Genomic DNA, 19,603 nt, shown 5'->3' on the forward strand with positions numbered 1-19,603 from the left:
ACAGATCCAGAACTTATTAAATGTAAAATATTCACACCTGTGAAGCATTATACTAAACACAATTACTTTGTAACATGCCAAATAATAAAATAGGATAAAAAGTGATAACAGCTGTTTAACTCTGGAATCAAATAAATGGCCTTGTCCTTTTATTAGAAACAAGGTCATTTAAACAATTACAGCTAAGCACAACTAGTGGAAGTTTAACATCAATAAGTAACTGAAAAAAATTATTTAAAATACGTAAAGATATACAGGTTTCATTTATAATTAGTTCCTCTATATAAAAAAAAAAAAAAACCTAAAAATAGCAGTAGAGAGTCCAGCTTGTCGGGAAAACGGTATTAGAGAACACCTTGATGCTAACGCTGCTGAATTTAAACATGTCTTCACTCAAACAGTTTATGTTTTGGAGTATATCTTTCTGGCCTTTTCTCTCTATATTTATGTGCGTATTTCCTTTCACAATATTGGAATTGCGATGTGTTTTTTACTTAAAATAACATAACCACATTTTCCACATTATTAAATACCTTTCTACAGCATTATGATAGACAAAATAATAGTCCCACAAAGAAGTCAACTTTCAATCCCCAGAAACTGTGAATGTGTTACCCTATATAGCAAAAGGGACTTTGCAGATATGGTCAAGTAAAGCATGCTGAGATGGGGAGACTATCCTGGGTTATCTGGGTGGGCCCAATGTAATCACACACACACACACACACACACACACACAACCATTGCTGTTGAGTTGATTCTGACTCATAACGACCTTATAGGACAGAATTGCCCCAAAGGGTTTCCAAGGAGCGGCGGATGGATTCCAGCTGCCAACCTTTTGGTTAGCAGCCTGAGCTCTTAACCACTGCGCCACCAGGGCTCCAGTGTAGTCACAAGCGTTCTTAAAGAGGAAAAGAAGGGCAGGAGAGTCAGAGAAGGAGATGTTAGGATACAAACAGAGGCTGGAGTGACATGATTGCTGGTTGGGGGCTGTCTTAGTTATCTAGTGCTGCTATAACAGAAAATGCCTCAAGAGGATGGCTTTAACAAACAGAAATTTATTCTCGTACTGCTTAGGAGGCTCGAGGTCTGAATTCAGGGTGCTAGCTCTAGGGGAAGGCTTTCTCTCACTTTTGGCTCTGAGGAAGGTCCTTGTCTCCTTTCAACATCTGTGGGCCTGGCATTTCATGGAAATTCCCATGTGTCTTGGCGTCAATTTCCCCCGGGTCTAGGAGGTTCTTGGAGCAGGGATCCCGGGTCCAAAGAATGTGCTTCTCTCCCAGCTCTTCTTTCTTGGTGGTGAGTAGGTGCCTCTGTCTCTGCTCCCTTCCTTCTCCTTTTACCTCTTGTAAGATGAAAAGTGATGCAGGCCACAACCCAGGGAAACTCTCCTTACATCAAATCAGGGCTGTGACCTGAGTAAGGGTGTTGTATCCCACCCTAATCCTTATTAACATGACCTTATCCTGCCTTATTAACATCTCATCAATGGGACCATCTCCGCAGATAGAGACTAGGATTTACAACATACCACAAAATGGAGGACGACCACACAACACTGGGAATCATGACCCAGCAGAGTTGACACATATTTTGGGGGAACACAATTCAATTGAAGCCAGAAGGTAAAGCCTGTAGAAGCTGGAAAAGACAAAGAAACTAAGTCTCCCCTAGAGCCTCCAGAAAGAACATCAGACCCATTGCTGTCAAGTCAATTCTGACTCCTAGCAACCCAGAGGACAGAAGAGCTGCCCCACAGGGTTTCCAAGGCTGTAAATCTTTACAGAAGCAGACTGTCACATCTTTCTCCCATGGATTGGCTGATGGCTTCAAACCACCGACATTTTTGTTAGTAGCTGAACGCTTAACCTCTGTGCCACCAGGTCTCCTCAGAAAGAACATAGGGCTGTCATTTTCTTGTTTTTAGCCTTGTGAGACAAATTTCCAACCTCTGACCTCCAGACCTGAAAGATAAACATGTGTTGTGTTAAGCCACTAAATTCGTTATAGCAGCAACAGGAAGCTAATACAAGCATTATTTTTGTGGCATATTTATGTCTAATGTCTAAGTGAACTGCAGTTTATTCAACCCTTTATTTTCTCAGATTGCTTCATTTTTTTTATTAGTATAACAACAATGTGATGGATAGACTCATAGATAAACACTTAAGTCTAAGATTATTTCTTAAGGGTAAAGTTGAAGTGAAATTATTGTATACAAGGGTTAAAGAACACTGTTTAATTATTAATTAAAGATAGCATGCTATTTTAAAATTAAATTAATGTTTTGATATAAACTAACAAGGCTTAATGTAAAAGATAAACATTTCCATATATTTTATTTCACTAACATAAGGGGAAAACATTATTTAATTAATATTACTGTAACTACTTAGGATAACATAAATATCCAGAGAATATTTTATGCCTGCATATTTATAATTATCTTTCAGAGAATAGTTAACATAACTTGGTTATTAAAGTCTATTTCTTATCTCACATTTTAGGAAATAAGTGATTTAAAAAAATCATAGTTTTGAACAATATACAGAATAAATTATGAGTATAAGATTTCATCAATCTCATCTTTGTCTAAAATATTTCTCTTTTATGCAAAGTAGAGATTAAAATCAATTATGTGATTGAATCATCCTTGTGATCAGCACCTAGCAACAGAAAAACAGATATTTATTTCTCTAGATTTCTGAATTGAGACCACAGACTCTCCGTCATGGGTCAAGCTTTTTCAATATTCAATGTTTAGTTGGAAACATAACTAAGACAATCAGAAATGCAAGTGTGATGTGCTATAGTGTTAAGAGATTTCTTACCCTGCTGGCTTTCTATTGGAAATACCAAGTGGCAAGGCCAGGTTTATTGAAAGCTGCCACTCAGGAAAAATAGAAGCAGGTATTATTAAGTACACGCTTCTCTATAATCACATTCTAGCTCCATAAACCTCACGAGGTGGAAGAGAGATATGCACTTCTGGAACTCAGAAATGGTCTTAACTCTCCTTTGATATAGACAGTTCAGGAATAAAGTCATTGTGACATACTAAATGATAGATTCTGTAATGGGGGAAGAAACCTCTCTAAGTCTTTTTCTGGGTGAACTATTCGAGGAAAACACGTTTGTATAACATTTGCTTTATAATAGCACACATTTATCTACTCATCCTTTTAACCAGTTTCTACGGAGTGCCCTCTCTATGCCAGTTTGCTGAGTGCTGTGTGTACACTGAGAAATAACACAGATGGTCAGATCGACCGTCTATTAGTGATGCTTACACATTTGAGTTTTTAATAATCATTGTAAACGGTTAATTCTTAGTTTGCTCATCCTTTAGTCCCATTTTCACAGATTAAGAGATACTCGCTTGAATTTTCTCTATTCAGTCTTCACAACGTGGTGTTTAGTAGCTAATAAGTTGAGTTGAATATGAGTTTCATAAAAAAAAACACTAAAACTATAAACTATACAAACAATTCAAGTTTATCTCATAAACATATTTTGAAGATATGATCACAGGTTAGAGTTTTTAACAGTTGGGTAAAGTGTATGTAGAATATTCAGCAGCAAACTATTTATGTACTATTTATACATTATTTATAAAATCTTATGAAGCATCGATGGTTCAGTGGTAGAATTTTTGACTTTGGGTTCGATTCCCAAGCAATGCACCTCAGGTGTAGCCACCACCCATCTGTCGTTGGAGGCTTGGGGGCTGCTATGATGCTAAACAGGTTTCAGGAGAGCTTCCAGACTAAGCTGGACTAAGAAAGGCCTGGGTTTCCAGTGAAAATCAGCCAGTTAAAGCCCTACGGATCACAGGGGTCTGGTCCCATAAGCTACTGATCATGGGATGGTGCAGGACCGGGCAATGTTTCCTTCAGTTGTGGATGGGGGGTTGCCATGAGTCGGAGTGGACTCGACAGCAGCTGATACATTACATATAAAATAAATAAATAAACACAATCTCGTCGGAAGTTTACAACAGGCTTGCGAGTGATAAACTTGTGCATCAAAGCTGCATGGAGGAATTATAAACTGAAGGCCTAACTATCTTTCCTTCCACTCTGTATCTGAGTCTGTCTCCATCACCCTTCGGTGTCTGTGGAGGGTTAAGGGTATCGTTTGTTGTTCGTCCCTCACAGATACAGTGTGAACAGAAGCCTCGCCAGCCTGAGATGAACCAAGTGCCAGTTTCATTGAACACCCTCTAAACTTATGAAAATAACTGGACTGGAGAACATGGTCTGGGTAGAACGTGGGACCTCCCACCTCTGATCCAGACAAGACTGGTTGACAGGCCTAGGGAGCAGATTCCAAGTCCACTTAATCTGCTGCCTGGACAAGACCCAGTGACAATGCTAGCTCACCTTGCATGGCATTTACTCAGAATAGCGCAATTCACATAATCCCCACAACCACCCTGTAAATTCGGGATCGTCTCTGTGCTGCATACGAGGAACCTGGGGCACAGAGGGTCATATGACTTGCCCTTGCACAGTAAGTAACTGGAGATGTTGGTCTCAAACCTCAGCCATCTGGCGCCCGTGCTCTTCATCACTGCTGCTGGCTTCCACCTGGGCCAAACCTGCAGAGACAATTTCCCAGGTGAGTCTGGGACTCCAGTATTACCCTAGCCACTCCCATCACTGGAGACACCCAAAGAGCATGAAGCAGTTATCAGTCATCAACCTCCTGAGAAGAAGTGTGAGGTGGAGAGGGGGCTGGGGACCCTCTGCCTGCCAGGGTGTGGGGAAGGCCTGAGGGCCCACTTCTGTGGAAAGAGGTGGAAGCGCCCGGGGAGAGAGAAGTTTCTCTTGGAGTCACGTACTCTCTCTTCTCTCCCTTTCGTTCCCTCTTTTCCTCCCTCCCTTTCTTCTTTTCTTTTTCCCTTATTCTCTCTTCTCACCCTCTCTTCCTCAGCTTAGCCCATAAATAATCTTGAATTCAGGATCTGGTTACACAGAAAAAGCTGAGTTAAAAAAAAAAAAAAGAGCGATTCCTTGTGGCATTTTTCCAGCGTGGAGAGTCTACATAATTTAAAGCACAATGAAAATATTTTTGCTGAAAGCTGGTGGGAATTTTTAGTTATATAGTCATGGTCATTCTTCACTGTCTTCATTACTGCCCATGTATTAGATATGCCAGGCACTCAATTGTTTATACACAAATCTTGTAGAAATCTGACAACTCTACAAAGGAAGTATTAATATCCTCCTTGGGCAGTTGAGGAGCCCTGGCTGTACAATAGTCAAGAACTATGCTGCTAACCAAAAGGTTGGCAGTTCAAATCCTCCAGCCTCTCCTTGGAAACCCCATGGGTTAGTTCTACTCTGTCTGGTCGACTCCATGGCAATGGGTTTGCTTTTTGGTTTTATATAGGTGAAACAAAATTGAGGCTATCACCATTGAGGTGATTTGCCCAGTGTCACACGTTCTAATAACAGACAAAACCCAGATTAGCTCCCAATGCTATATAACATCACCAGTTGCCCAAGTAACTTACATTTACTGCATCTATATACTTCTTTATGGGCAGTTCTATCCTGTCTTATAGGATTGCTATGAGTCGGAACCCACTCAACAGGTTTGTTTTTGGTTTAAGTAGCAAAGGCAATGAAAGACACAAGGTTTAGAATGTATTTACAGGAGGAAACCACTGTCTGCAGGTCTCAGGAGTGTTAGCATTTCAAGCTTCCACAGTTATAATCTGTATTTCTTCTGAGTGTCGGTTTCTGTATCCACTAATTATAAGGCTACCAGGGTCTGTTTCCTTTGCTAAGCATTTTAAATCAGTAAAGGGGAAGCTGTGTTGGGCTTTCTGAGGGAACCAGGCATTCCTCATGGCACTTGAACAGTTAATTAAGCACTCTTACTGTTTCGATAGTAAAGTCTGTGGGATTCTGGTTTGCATTTTGGCTCAAAATGCAGTTCGTGGGCCCGATGCCACTCATGCTCAGTACTCACAGACGGTGTGCGGACTTTGAAACAAATTGTTGTGAAAGAAAAAGGACCTCAGAGTTTTACACAATGTAACTGGACTCACATTCACTGTCTTAACTGTGATTGCTTGTAAAGGGCCTTACACTGCACCCCTTTTAAAGACTATGTGAAAACACTGGTTGGGTTACAGGGAGTAAGTAAGTGCAGTTTTATTGATTCAAAAAGGTGTATGTTAACTACTTTTTGATAATTGCATTAACTTTCTGTTTAGAGAATTATTTTCTTTCACTCCCTAAAATGTGCCCAAGGATTTAGTATTCATTATTTCACGTCGTGAAAAGAAGCTAGAGAAAGAGAGAATGACCAATATCACTTAACCTTATTTCCTCAAACCCTAACACACTGATGGGGCATAATGTCGTGCTGTTGTTATTGTTGTTAGGTGCTGTCAAGTCAGTTCCAACTCATAGTGACCCTATGTACTACAGAACGAAACACTGCCCTGGTCCTGTGCCACGCTTACAATCGTTGCTATGCTTGAGCCCATTGTTGCAGCCACTGTGTCAATCTATCTCATTGAGAGTCTTCCTCTTTTCTGCTGACCCTGTACTCTGTCAAGCATGATGTCCTTCTCCAGGGACTGATCCCTCCTGACAACATGTCCAAAGTATGTGAGATACAGTCCCACCATCCTTGCACCTAAGGAGCATTCTGGTTGTACTTCTCCCAAGACAGATTTGTTTGTTCTTTTGGCAGTCCATGGTATAGTCAACATTCTTTGCCAACAGCACAGTTCAAAGGCTTCAATTCTTCAGTCTTCCTTGTTCATTGTCCAGCTTTCACATGCATATAATGCAATTGAAAATATCATGACTTGGGTCAGGCGCACCTTAGTCTTCAAGGTGACATCTTTGCTCTTCAACACTTTAAAGATGTGTTTTGCAGCAGATTTGGCCAATGCAATGCGTCTTTTTATTTCTTGACTGCTGTTTCCATGAGTGTTGATTGTGGGTCCAAGTAAAATGAAATTCTTGATAACTTCAATCTTTTCTCTGTTTATCATGACGTTGCTTATTGGTCCAGTTGTGAGGATTTTTGTTTTCTTTATGTTGAGTGTAATCCATACTGAAGGCTGTGGCTTTTGATCTTCTTCAGTAAGTGCTTCAAGTCCTCTTCACTTTCAGCAAGCAAGGCTGTGTCATCTGTATAATGCAGGTTGTTAGGAGACTTCCTCCAATCCTGGTGCCTGGTTCTTCATATAATCTAGGTTCTTGGATTATTTGCTCAACATACAGATTAAATAAGTATGCTGAAAGGTTACAACCCTGATGCACACCTTCGCTGACTTTTAACCAAGCAGTACTCCTTTGTTCCGTTCGAACGACCGACTCTTGGTTTATGTACAGTTTCCTCTTGAGCACAATTAAGTGTTCTGGAATTCCCATTCTCTGCAATGTTATCCATAATTTGTTATAATCCACACAGTCAAATGCCTTTGCATAGTCAATAAGACACAGGTAAACATCCTTCTGGTATTCTCTGCTCTCAGCCAGGATCCATCTGACATCAGCAATGATATCCCAGGTTCCACGTCCTCTTCTGAAACTAGCCTGAATTTCTGGCAGTTTCCTGTCAATAAACTGCTGCAGCCGCTTTTGAATGATCCTCAGCAAAATTTTGCTTGCATGTAATATTAATAATATTGTTTGATAATTTCCACTTTCACCTGGATCACCTTTCTTGGGAGTAGGCATAAATATGGATCTCTTCCAGTCAGTTGGCCGGGAAACTGTCTTCCATATTTCTTGGCATAGACGAGTAAGCACCTCCAGCGCTGCATGTGTTTGTTGAAACATCTCAATTGATATTCCCTCAATTCCTGGAGCCTTGTTTTTCACCAATGCCTTCAGAGCAGCTTGGACTTCTTCCTTCAGTACCATCGGTTCCTAATCATATGCTACCTCTTGAAATGGTTGAACATCGACTAATTTTTTTTGGTACAATGACTCTTTGTATTCCTTCCATCTTCTTTTGATGCTTCCTGCATCATTTAATATTTTTCCCGTAGAATCCTTTGCTATTGCAACTCAAGACTTGAGTTTTTTCCCCAGTTCTTTCAGCTTGAGAAACGCAGAGCTGGAGATAGAAAACCAAAACAGAAAAACATACTCGGGTTTTCTCAAGCTGAAAGATGGGGCATAATAGGTACTCAGAAAGCTTATATGAGCAAATGAGGCTTCTTTCGTACATGCATGAAATTATTTAAAGCAGCAAAGCCTTGATTAACACCAATCCTATAAAAAGGATGACAGCATATACTCCTTTCCAACCTAAAGCATCATCTCCCCAAAATGGATTTTTTAAACTCTCCAAAAAGGACTGGTCCCTAAATCTACCTTGCAACAATTATCATCTAATAACCATTTGAAGACTGGTGACAATTTTACGGAAGACACCTGCAAAAGGAAGTCAGGAGGCTGTCTGGCTGTCCCTGAGTTACCAGGGCAGCATCTGTCTAACGGTACCGACCTCAGAAATGATGCTCACAGCAGTTTTGTCTCATCTGAGACACAGTTATTGTGACCAAAGTTCAAATAAGATTAGAGACAAACAGTTTGAAACGTAACACGGGAAGATTGGATGTGACTTCCAATTATTTCGAATGAGCCTCCTTTGTTGGGATAAAGAGCCAGGAAGCCTCACCTGGGCCATGAAAAGAAAAGAGGCAATACTCAGAAAGTGAAGCATTTTCCGCAAGGCCCCTTGAGGAAGGCACATTGTGTTATACTGTGGGTCTCTTTCATCTTTTCAAGATTTCACATACCTTGCAATTCCCCTCTGCAAGAAATCCAAAGTTTCATTGATGTCCATTTTTCAGTAGATCTCAAACTATGGGTACCATACAATGACAATTTTACTTTCCTCACCTAAAAGGCAGATAAGTACAGAAGTTTAAAGCATGCTTGAAAATGTACAAGTTTTCAAATGTACTGTCTTATTAACTGTGTAAGTTATTGCAGGGGTGACTTATAATTATTTAATACCTAAATTAATTCACAATCTGGTTGACTGGAAATCTTCTCTCTCAGTAAGCAATTAAGAGAGATTTTCTAACTTTTTATTCCCCAGAGTCTTATAAACATAAAGGATCTGATGGCTTTTATGTTTTATGGCTATCTTTTGTTTGAAGAAAATGTTAATAAAGTAAATGACACATTTCAATGATCCCTCGTAGAAACCCATTCTCCCAGAACTAGAAAAAGAATCTCCTTCTTGCAGCTAGGAAATTTGCAAAACCTGCAGAGTCAAAAACAGAAAGAAGGCTCAAAAGTTTTCAAGTTCATGTATCTGTCTGTCTTAGTCATCTAGTGCTGCTATAACAGAAATACCACAAGTGGGTAGCTTCAACAGAGAGAAATTTATTCTCTCATGGTCTAGTAGGCTACAAGTCCAAATTCAGGGCATCAGCTCCAGGGGGAGTCTTTCTCTCTGTTGGCTCTGGAGGAAGGTCTGTGTCATCAATCGTCCCTTGGTCTAGGAGTTTCTCACACAGGAACCCCAGGTCCCAAGGACATGCTGTGCTCCCGGCACTGCTTTCTTGGTGATATGAGGTCCCCGCCACCTGCTTGCTTCCCTTTCCTTCTATCTGTTGTAAGATAAAAGGTAGTGCAGACCACACCCCAGGGAAACTCCCTGTACACTGGATAAGGGATGTGACCGTAGTAAGGGTGTTACAATCCTACCCTAATCCTTTTTAACATAAAATTACAATCACAAAATGGAGGACAGTCACACAATACTGGGAATCACGGCCTAACCAAGTTGACACATAGTTTTGGGGGACACAGTTCAGTCCATGCGACTGTCCATATGACTTTACTACCTGCCTGGTAACTATGGCAGACGCCGCAATTGCCTACCCAGTGTGCGGTCTCCCCTTCTTTCTTACTAATAGAACCCCAATGGCGTTTGAAGTTACAAGACGCTCGCTCAAGTGAAAACTCCGTTTCCCAACGTTGAAGCCAGTTTGGGTCAATGAAACACAAGTGGAATCTCCGCTTCAAGAATTGGTGGGACGTGCCTTTTGACCTTCCTGCTCTCTCCTTCTTCTTGCCTGGGTTGTGGATGTGAGAAGAGCAGCCATCCTGCATCAGCCAACTATGGAGCGTGCACTAAAGATGGCAGAGCAGAATCTAGACAGGAGCCTGGAAGAGTGGTAATATAGCACATCTTTCACGTAAGTCTTGATCTGTCCACCTATATTTTTGATGAGAAAAAAAATAAACCTTTAACTTGTTTAAGCTGTGATCGTTGAAGTCTTCTTATCAATTAAAGAATTTTCTAGCTGCAAGAGTGTCCCAAAATCTGAAACATTAGAAAAATAATATTTTCTAGCAATCATTTATATCACGTCTCAAGAGTTCGCTGTTGGCAATGGAAAACTGCCTGCCTGTTACAGTCCCTGGGGTCCCTGAGCGGTGAAACAGTTCAACATGCTCAGCTGTTAATAGAAAGGTTGGAAGTTTGGGTCCACCCAGAGATGCCTTGGAAGAAAGAGTTAGTGATCTACTTCCAGAAAAATTAACCACTGAAAATCCTACGGAGCACAGTTCTGTTCCGACACACAAGGGGTCGCCATGAGTCGGAAGTGACCCCACGGCATCTGGTTTACCACAGGCCCTTTGGTTTGGTCCCCTTCCTCCCTCAATAAGCCTATCCACCCTGAGCAGGGTTCTGTTTTGGTTTCACTTGTTTACCACCAAAGGAAAATTCTTTTCCAACAGTCCAGGCATTCAGAGCTTTGATGTGATTGTGTATTTATTTATCTTATGCTTCATGAAGCCAGCACCATTTCTCCTCTGGATTTAACCCCAGAGGATTTTGTTTGTCTTTATCGCTTTGTACTTAAGAGGGAACATTCTGGGCTAGCTTCAGTGAACACCAGACTTATATCTGGGAAATTTTCCAGTCACTGCCCAAGACAAGGGGCTTTGCTGTACTGATTCGAAGTATACTTTTTGGTAGAGTTATCTGACAGTGTGACACGCTTATGGTAATAGAGACAGTTTTCCTGCCACTGAACTTCACCAAACGCCGTTAGGTTGTGTTTACTCCACGAATAGGCTTCATAGAGAGGGTTTAGCGTAAAAAGTTACAAATGAGTGACTGAAATAGTACGACAGTCAAGACTTCAGCCCCTCTTTCCTGGCATTTTAGGGTACTTTGTCCTGTAAAAAGTAGAAGTTTTTTGGAGTTAGAAGTACTTCTTGTATCTTAGAAAAACCAAAAAACCCATTGCCATTGAGTCAATTCCAATTCATAGTAACTCTACAGGACAGAGTAGAGCTGCCCCATAGAGTTTCCAAGCAGAGCCTGGTGGATTGGACTGCCAACCTTTTGGTTAGCAGCCGTAGCACTTAACCACTATGCCACCAGGGTTTCCCCTGTATCTTACAAGAGTCTAAATAAATTGAGATTTGACAGGGGTTCTGAAGGAAGGGGAGAAGGGACTTGGCCTTTGAAGGTCTCCAGAGGGAGAGATTCCCTAAAAGACTAGATGGAAGTGGCATGGTATTCGTCTGCGAGTAGCCTGTGGATGTGGCGGGACGGGGGGGGCGGGCCTCAAAGACCTGGCTGTGTGCTGCCCCCTCAAGGCATACAGACCCCAGGCCCAGATTCACCAAGGACTTCCATAGCCATGTCTAGTGTGGAAACAGTAACCCCCAGACCTGAAGGTAACATTAAAAAAATGTTGCTGTTGGGTAGATCCCGACTCAGGGGGACCCCCATGTGAGTCAGAGTAGAACTGTGCTCCATGGGGCTTTCAGTGCCTAGTTTGGGGAAATAGGTTGCCAGGACTTTCTTCTGAGTTGCCTCTGGGCAACTCAGAACCTCCAACCTTCGAGTTAGCAGCCGAGCATATAAACTATTCACACCACCCAAGGACTCCAAAGGTAAACTAGAGAGGGTAAATAGTGGGTCTCATTTGTACTGATGGTTGGAGTGTCTCTTCAATATTTCTGGGAAGAGAAAGATACCAGGACCTTTGCAGACAGGGATGGGGCTCAAGAAACGAACTCTGATCGTGACTAGGTATCATTTTCCTGCCAGTCCAATGTTGAAATCAAAATTTAAGTTGACTTAAATAAAAGAGAAATGTGATAGTTTCTCTCTACCCGGACTAGCATTCTCATTTACACTATTGCTTATAGAAAAAAAAAAAATGAAAAATCTGTAAAGACAAACCTTGCGGTTGTTGGATAAAGACTCTGGTACGTTTTTAGCTCTTCCTGTGTTTCTGTTTTATCAGTTGAATGGGGTCATCCTTACATAATTCAGAGTATGAACTAGTTAATAAAAATAATTTTACCACTTTGTTAATAGGGAGCATATTTTGATCTTTAAAATAACTTCCGATATTTCAGAATACATTGCATTACGTCTGGATGAGATTCCATCTTCTCTTCAGAGCACTGCCAATGTTTTTTTTTGCTCAGAACTCTGAGTCCTGCCATTATTAACTTGATGCCACAATAGCAAATTCTCAGCAGAGAACAATATATACTATTGGAATAAATAACTCAGTTTAAGAAATGTACATGTATCGAAACTACAAATTCAGGATATACTTTCAAAAGTGATAAAATACATTCTGAGGTGGCAGGACCTGTGATTTTTCTGAGGTTTCTAGAAAACTGTCAAGATGGGAAACAAATACATTTGTCATAAAGTATAATTTGTTGTACAGATGCGAAGCGAGAATTTTGAGATGGTGGGAAAAGGGAAGAAAAGAAAGACATTGTCTCTGCCTCTGCTCGAAATACTTTTTTTAAATATCTGAAATAAATGAATTAGAACATCTTCAATTTGTGTAACGCGACCTAATGGGATCTATTGTCGCCTGCATTATACATGGAGGGACAAGAAGCGAGAGGAAGAAAAATGCCCTGAATCAGGCTCCTGGCCATATAAAATTTAATGCGCGTTAAATGCAATATGTACGTGTGAGTGCATACTTGTTTTTCATCTAAGAAGGACAGTTCTATTTAAGTAACACTCATTTTCAGTGCTGGGTATTTTATCTTAAGTCTTGTTGCTCACAATTGGATTAATTAGAAACTAGGAATTTAATTTAGGACAAGTCCTCCTTTTTTGGCTTCCTGGTAACTTTGCACTTTTCGTTGTTTGCTGTGAGGCTGAGAACATTGGGCCATTTATTCTCAAGACTGGTACTCCTCCAACGCTGACTTCTGCCTTCCACCTGTGGGTAATGGTTACCAAGGTTTCCATGTCAATTGGCTGGTGAAGGATCTTTTAACTACAGATACCAGCACACGGGCTTCGAAACCATAAACTCTCAAATGTGACCGCATTTTTGAGGCTTCTAGGCCTTCTGGAATTTCCTCTGGCAATTTGTACAAATCACGACCTGTATTTCCTGGATGAGAGAGTTCAAGAAGACATATGGCAAAAAGCCTAGTTAAACCACGTAATCTGACACCCGTTTGCGGATGGTTTGTACCTCTGAGGCAACCTGTTTAACTAAAATAATCTCAGCACTATGAGTAAGAGAAATTAAAAGGTACGCTTATCAATGAAAAACAAAAATTTTGACATTCGGGTGTCTAAAAAATATTGAGTGAAGAATTTAAACCCTGATGGTGCTAGAGCTTGACTGAGACTCCCTGAGACTACAGTCAGAGGTTATATCGGAGAGTATTAGAGACAAATATGAAGTGTTTGAAGGGGAAGGAAGCTCCCAGAGCTTAAACTAGGGGTGTGTAGCAAATGTCCCGAGTGGGTGAACTAATTGCTTTGGTAAAGGTGCCCTTGGAAAAAGTGTTCCGCATCATTCAGTGTTCTCACTCCAGGACCTAACAGTCTCCCCTCTCTCTCTCTCGGTTCCTCTCTATCCCTATATATTGTTCTTGTTGTTGTTCTTAGGTGCCATTGAGTTGGTTCTGACTCGCAATGATCCCATGTATAACAGAACGAAATACTGTCCAGTGCTATCCTCACAACCATTGCTATGCTTGAGCCCATTGTTGCAGCCACTGTGTCAATCCATCTCCTTGAGGGCCTTTCTCTTTTTCGCTGACCCCCTACTTTACCAAGCATGAAGTCCTTCTCCAGGGACTGGTCCCTTCTGATAACATTTCCAAAGTATATGAGGCAAAAGCCTGCCATCCTCACTTCTAAGGGTGATTCTCGCTGTACTTCTTCTAAGACGTGATTTGTTTGTTCTTCCGGTGGTCCACTGTATATTCGATATTCTTCACCAACACCATAATTCAAATGCAAAATTCTTCTTTGGTCTTCCTTATTCATTGTCCAGCTTTCTCATGCATACGAGGTGATTGACAATACCATGCTTGGGCCAGGCATGCCTTAGTCATCAAAGTGACAGCTTTGCTTTTAACACTTTAAAGAGATCTTTTGCAGCAGATTTGCTTAATGCAATACATGGTTTGATTTCATGGCTGCTGCTTCTATGGGCATTGATTGTGGATCCAAGTAAAATGTAATCTTTGACAACTTCAGTCTTTTCTTTATCATGATGTTTGCTCATTTATCCAATTGTGAGGATTTTGGTTTTCTTTATGTTGAGGTGTAATCCATACTGAAGGCTGTGGTCTTTGATCTTCATCAGTAAGTGCTTCAAGTCCTCTTCACTTTCACGAAGCAAGGTTGTGTCACCTGCATATCCAAGGTTGTTAATGAGTCTTCCTCCAGTCCTGATGCTGTGTTCTTCTTCATATAGTCCAGTTTCTCAGGTTATTTGCTACATGTACAGGTTGAATAACTATGGTGAAAGGATACAACCGTGATGCACACCTTTCCTGACTTTAAACCATGCGGTATCACCTTGTTCTGTTCAAATGACTGCCTCTTGGTCTATGTACAAGTTCTGCAAGAACACAATTAAGTGTTCTGGAATTCCTATTCTTTGCAATGTTATCCATAATTTGTTATGATGCACACAGTCGAATGCCTTTGCATAGTCAATAAAATATAGGTAAACATCTTTCTGGTATCTCTGCTTTCAGCCAAGATACATGTGACATCAGCAATGACATTCCTCCTTCCATGTCCTCTTCTGAATCCTGATTGAATTTCTGGCAGTTCCCTGCAATGTACTGCTGCAACTGTTTTTGAATGATCTTCAGCAAAATTTTACCTGCGTGTGAAATTAATTATATTGTTCAATAATTTCTTTATTCCGTTGAATCACCTTTCTTTGGAGTGGGCATGAATATCGATCTCTTCCAGTTGATTGGCCAGGTAGCTCTTTTCCAAATTTCTTGGCATAGATGAGTGAGCTCTTCCAGCTTTGCACCCGTATGTTAAAACATCTCAATTATATTCCATGAATTCCCGGAGGCTTGTTTTTCACTAGTGCCTTCAGGGCAACTTGGACTTCTTCCTTCAGTATCCTCGGCTCTTGATCATATGCTACCTCCTGAAATGGTTGAATGTCATCCAGTTCTTTTTGGCAAGTGGCTCTGTGTATTCCTTCCATCCTCTTTTGATGCTTCCTGCATCATTCAATTTTTTTCCCATACAGTCCCTCAACATTGCAATTCAAGGCTTGAATTTTTTTTTCAATTCCTTCAGTTTGAGAAATGCTGAGTGGGTTCCTCCTCTGTGGCTTTCTAACCCCAGCTCATTGCATATATCATTATAATAATTTACTTTGTCTTCTTGAGTTGCCTTTTGAAGTCTCCCTTTCAGCTCTTTTACTTCATCACTTTTTTTTCCATTTTCTTTAGATGCTCTACATTCAAGAGCAAGTTTCAGACTCTCTCCTGACATCTATTTTGGTCTTTTCATTCTTTCCTGTTTTTTAATGACTTCTTGCTTTCTTCAGTATGATGTCCTTGATGACATCCCACAACTCATCTGGTCTTTGATCATTAGTGTTCAACACGTCAAATCTGTTCTTGAGACGTTCTTTAAATCCAGGTGGGATATACTCAAGGTCATATTTTGGCTTTCATTGACTTGTTTTCATTTTCTTCAGCTTCAACTTGAACTTACATATGAGCAGTTGATGATCTGTTCCTCATTCAGCCCCTGGCCTTGTTCTGACTGATGATATTGGGCTTTTCCATCCTTTCTTTCCACAAATGTAGTTGATTTAATTTCTATGTATTCCATCAGGTGAGGTTCATGTGCATAGTCACCTTTTATGTTGTTGGAAAAGTATTTGCAATTAATAAGTTGTTGATGTTCCAAAATTCTGTCATGTGATCTTCGGCATCGTTTCTATCACCAAGGCCATATTTTCCAACTACTAATCCTTTTTCTTTGTTTTCAACTTTCTAATTCCAATCACTAGTAATTATCAATGCATTATGATTGCATGTTTGATCAATTTCAGACTTCAGAAGTTGGTAAAAATCTTCAAATTCCTCATCTTTGCCATTGGCGGTTGGTGCATAAATTTGAATAATAGTCATATTAGCTGGTCTTCCTTGCAGTTATATGGATATTATCCTATCACTGACAGCATTGTACTTCAGAATAGTTCTTGAAACTTTTTTGGGGGGGGGGGTGACGAATGCAATGCCATTCTTCTTTCAATTTGTCATTCCTGGCATATTAAACCACATGATTTTTGGATTTAAATGGACAATACCAGTTCATTTCAGCTCACTAATGTCTAGGATATCAATATTTATTGTGTTCCATTTCATTTTTGAGGACTTCCAATTTTCCTAGATTCATACCTCATACATTTCATCTTCCAATTATTAATGAATATTGGCAGCTGTTTCTTCTCATTTTGATTCATGTCACATCAGCAAATGAAGGTCCCGAAAGCCTTACTCCAACCACATCATTCAAACAAACTCTACTTTGAGGAGGCAGCTCTTCCCTAGGCTTGTTTTGAGTTCCTTCCAACCAGAGGGGCTCATCTTCGAGTACTATATCAGACAACGTTCCTCCGATAGCCATAAGGTTTTCACTGTTCAATTTTTTCAGAAATAGATCATTGGTCCTTCTTCCTCGTGTGTCCTAGTCTGGACCCTCCACTGAAACCTGTCCACCATGGGTGACTCTTCTGGTATTGGAAATACCAGTGGTACAGCTTCCAGCATCATAGGCACACACAAGCCACCACAGAATGACAAATAGACAAATGCTGGCTCTCTGTCTCTCTCTATCTACATGTGTATATCCTAAAACCCTCAGAGTTTTATTTTTTAAAACTTTCCTCTCAAGGGAGACAGAAAATAGTTAATCTGCTGATTTTAGGTTATAAGTTTGTATATGACACTTCAGCAAAGAGGATTATTTCCAACATAGTTAAGCTAAAGAATGGATTTGACGGGAACGTGGGCACAGGGAGCAAGGGGTAGAAGGATGACAGGGAGGAAGTGGCGGAATCAGTGGAGTGGTTGCATTCTGTCGTTCTCCCTGGGTGGTGGAACAGCCCGCGTGCTATTGTTACCAAGTTTCTTTCATTTCAGTCACGTTAGTTGGGAGACGATAATTAAACGAACCTGAATTATTATCCTTCAGTAATAAAGAGAACTCTAAATTATTCCATCTTGGCGGCCACATCAAAGACAGGAAAATACAGAGCAGAAAGATGCCTAACGTAATGTCTAAACTAAGCATTCATTTGGGGAAGTACAACGGTTGTGAGAATATGGGCTGGGAGGGGCTGAAGGAAGACTTATCCTAAAGCAACTTCTTTGATTTCCCCTCTTGTGTGCCAACTTCTATTACTCTTTAAATCCCATTCTAATTACATACAATCCACTTTGTACAGGATATTTTATTTGTTCCCACCTAGTTACTTTCTTTTGTAGTAGTTTGTTAAGTAATTCCCTGTAGTAATTCTGTAGAATTGAATTTGGTTAAGCAAATCTAGTGATAGTTCTGAAGTCTCTGGATGGTACAAGTGATTAACTTGCTCAACTGCTAAACTAAAGTTTGGAGGCTGGAGTGCATGCACCCAGACACACCCTGAAAGAAGGGTCTGGTGATGTACGTCTGAGATATGAGCCATTGAAAACCCTGTGGAGTAACAGTTCTATTCTGACACACATGGAGTTGCCATGAGTTGAAATTGATTCACTGGCAACTGGTTTCCACCACCTGTCTATTTGTTGTACTGTGGTGGCTTGCATGTTGCTGTGATGCTGGAAGCTATGCCAGCTGTATTTCAAATACCAGCAGAGTCACCCATGGTGGAAGGTTTCAGCAGACTAAGACAGACTAGGAAGGAAGGCCTGGTGATCTACCTCTGAAAATTATCCAATGGGAAGCTTATAGATCAGAACAGAACATTCTCCAACTTGCGTGCTTTGGACACATCATCAGGAGGGATTAATTGCTAGAGGAAGACATCACGTTTGGTGAATTCGAGGGCCAGGGATGGAGACGGAGACCATTGGTGAGAAGGATTGGCACCACAGCCACAAAGGTGCACTGGAACATGCGGGTGACTATGAGAAGGATGCAAGATCAGGCAACGTTTTGTTCTAGCATACATAGTTGAAACTGGAGTCGTTATGATTTGGAGTTGACTCAAGGGCAGCTAACAACAACCACAACAGCAACAGTGATAGTTAGAGATGATTTCAAATCTTCAAACGTCATCTAAAAAAAAAAAAAATGCCATTGAGTCGGCTCCAAATAATAGCAACCCTCTAGGACACAGTGGAACCGCCCAATGGTTTCCAAGGCTGTAATCTTTACAGAAGCTGACTGCCACACCTTTCCCACATGGAGCAGCGGGTGGGTTAGAACCACAGACTTTTTGATTAGCAGCCGAGCTCTTAACCATTGTGCCACCAGGGCTCCTTTCGAATGTCATAGTACTCCAAATTTCTACTGCACATTTCTATCCTAATTTTTTTCTGTGTAGAAGACCTTGCAAATCAACATGTAAAAGTCTTACCAAATGGTAAACAGAACATGACGAAGAAAAGTTTAACATACAGCAATCTTTTAATTTCTAAGAGGCCACTTCCAGTGGGGCTTGTAATCTCTTTCTTTGAATCTAATGCTACATGTGGAAAAAATTCAACATGATATTCTTTGCCTCAAAGCTATTTTTGTTGGCTGCATCAGATTTTTTTCTGGAAGTATCTTTTCACCCTCCAGCTCTACTTTGGCTTTTTATAGTACTATGAGAACAATGACCTAAGTCTCTCCATTTGATAATTATAATGGCATACTTTTAAAAACTTGAAGGGCACCTGCTTATTGATATAGAAGTTAACTATAGCACAAGAGTTAGCCATCGCATGCCTTACCTTATCTTATGGCACAAAATAAATAGGATGGAAAACACGTGAATCTCCCAGTTGTTTAAATCTTTGTAAATGATAATCTGTGTTCCTGTATCTCCTTTTATGCATTATTTCACAGCTGAAAATTTAAACAAAGAACCTAGTATTGTTGGATATAGCCCTTTGTGAATGTTGCAATTCACACTAAAACGAGGAGAAAATAAAAGTTCTATATAAAGTGGTACCATTTAATAAAAGCCATGAACACTCGATAGGCTAGTGCAACTGTGAAAATTGATGTTTCTCTTTGGAGGTGACACATGTCTTCTACCTATGCACACCTTCTCATCAAATTTTCTGTTGAATCCAAATTCTGCTGAATTCCCCTTAGAAATCAT

Source organism: Loxodonta africana, chromosome 19 (genome assembly GCF_030014295.1).
Source record: "Loxodonta africana isolate mLoxAfr1 chromosome 19, mLoxAfr1.hap2, whole genome shotgun sequence".
In the NCBI taxonomy this organism is placed as follows: domain Eukaryota; kingdom Metazoa; phylum Chordata; class Mammalia; order Proboscidea; family Elephantidae; genus Loxodonta; species Loxodonta africana.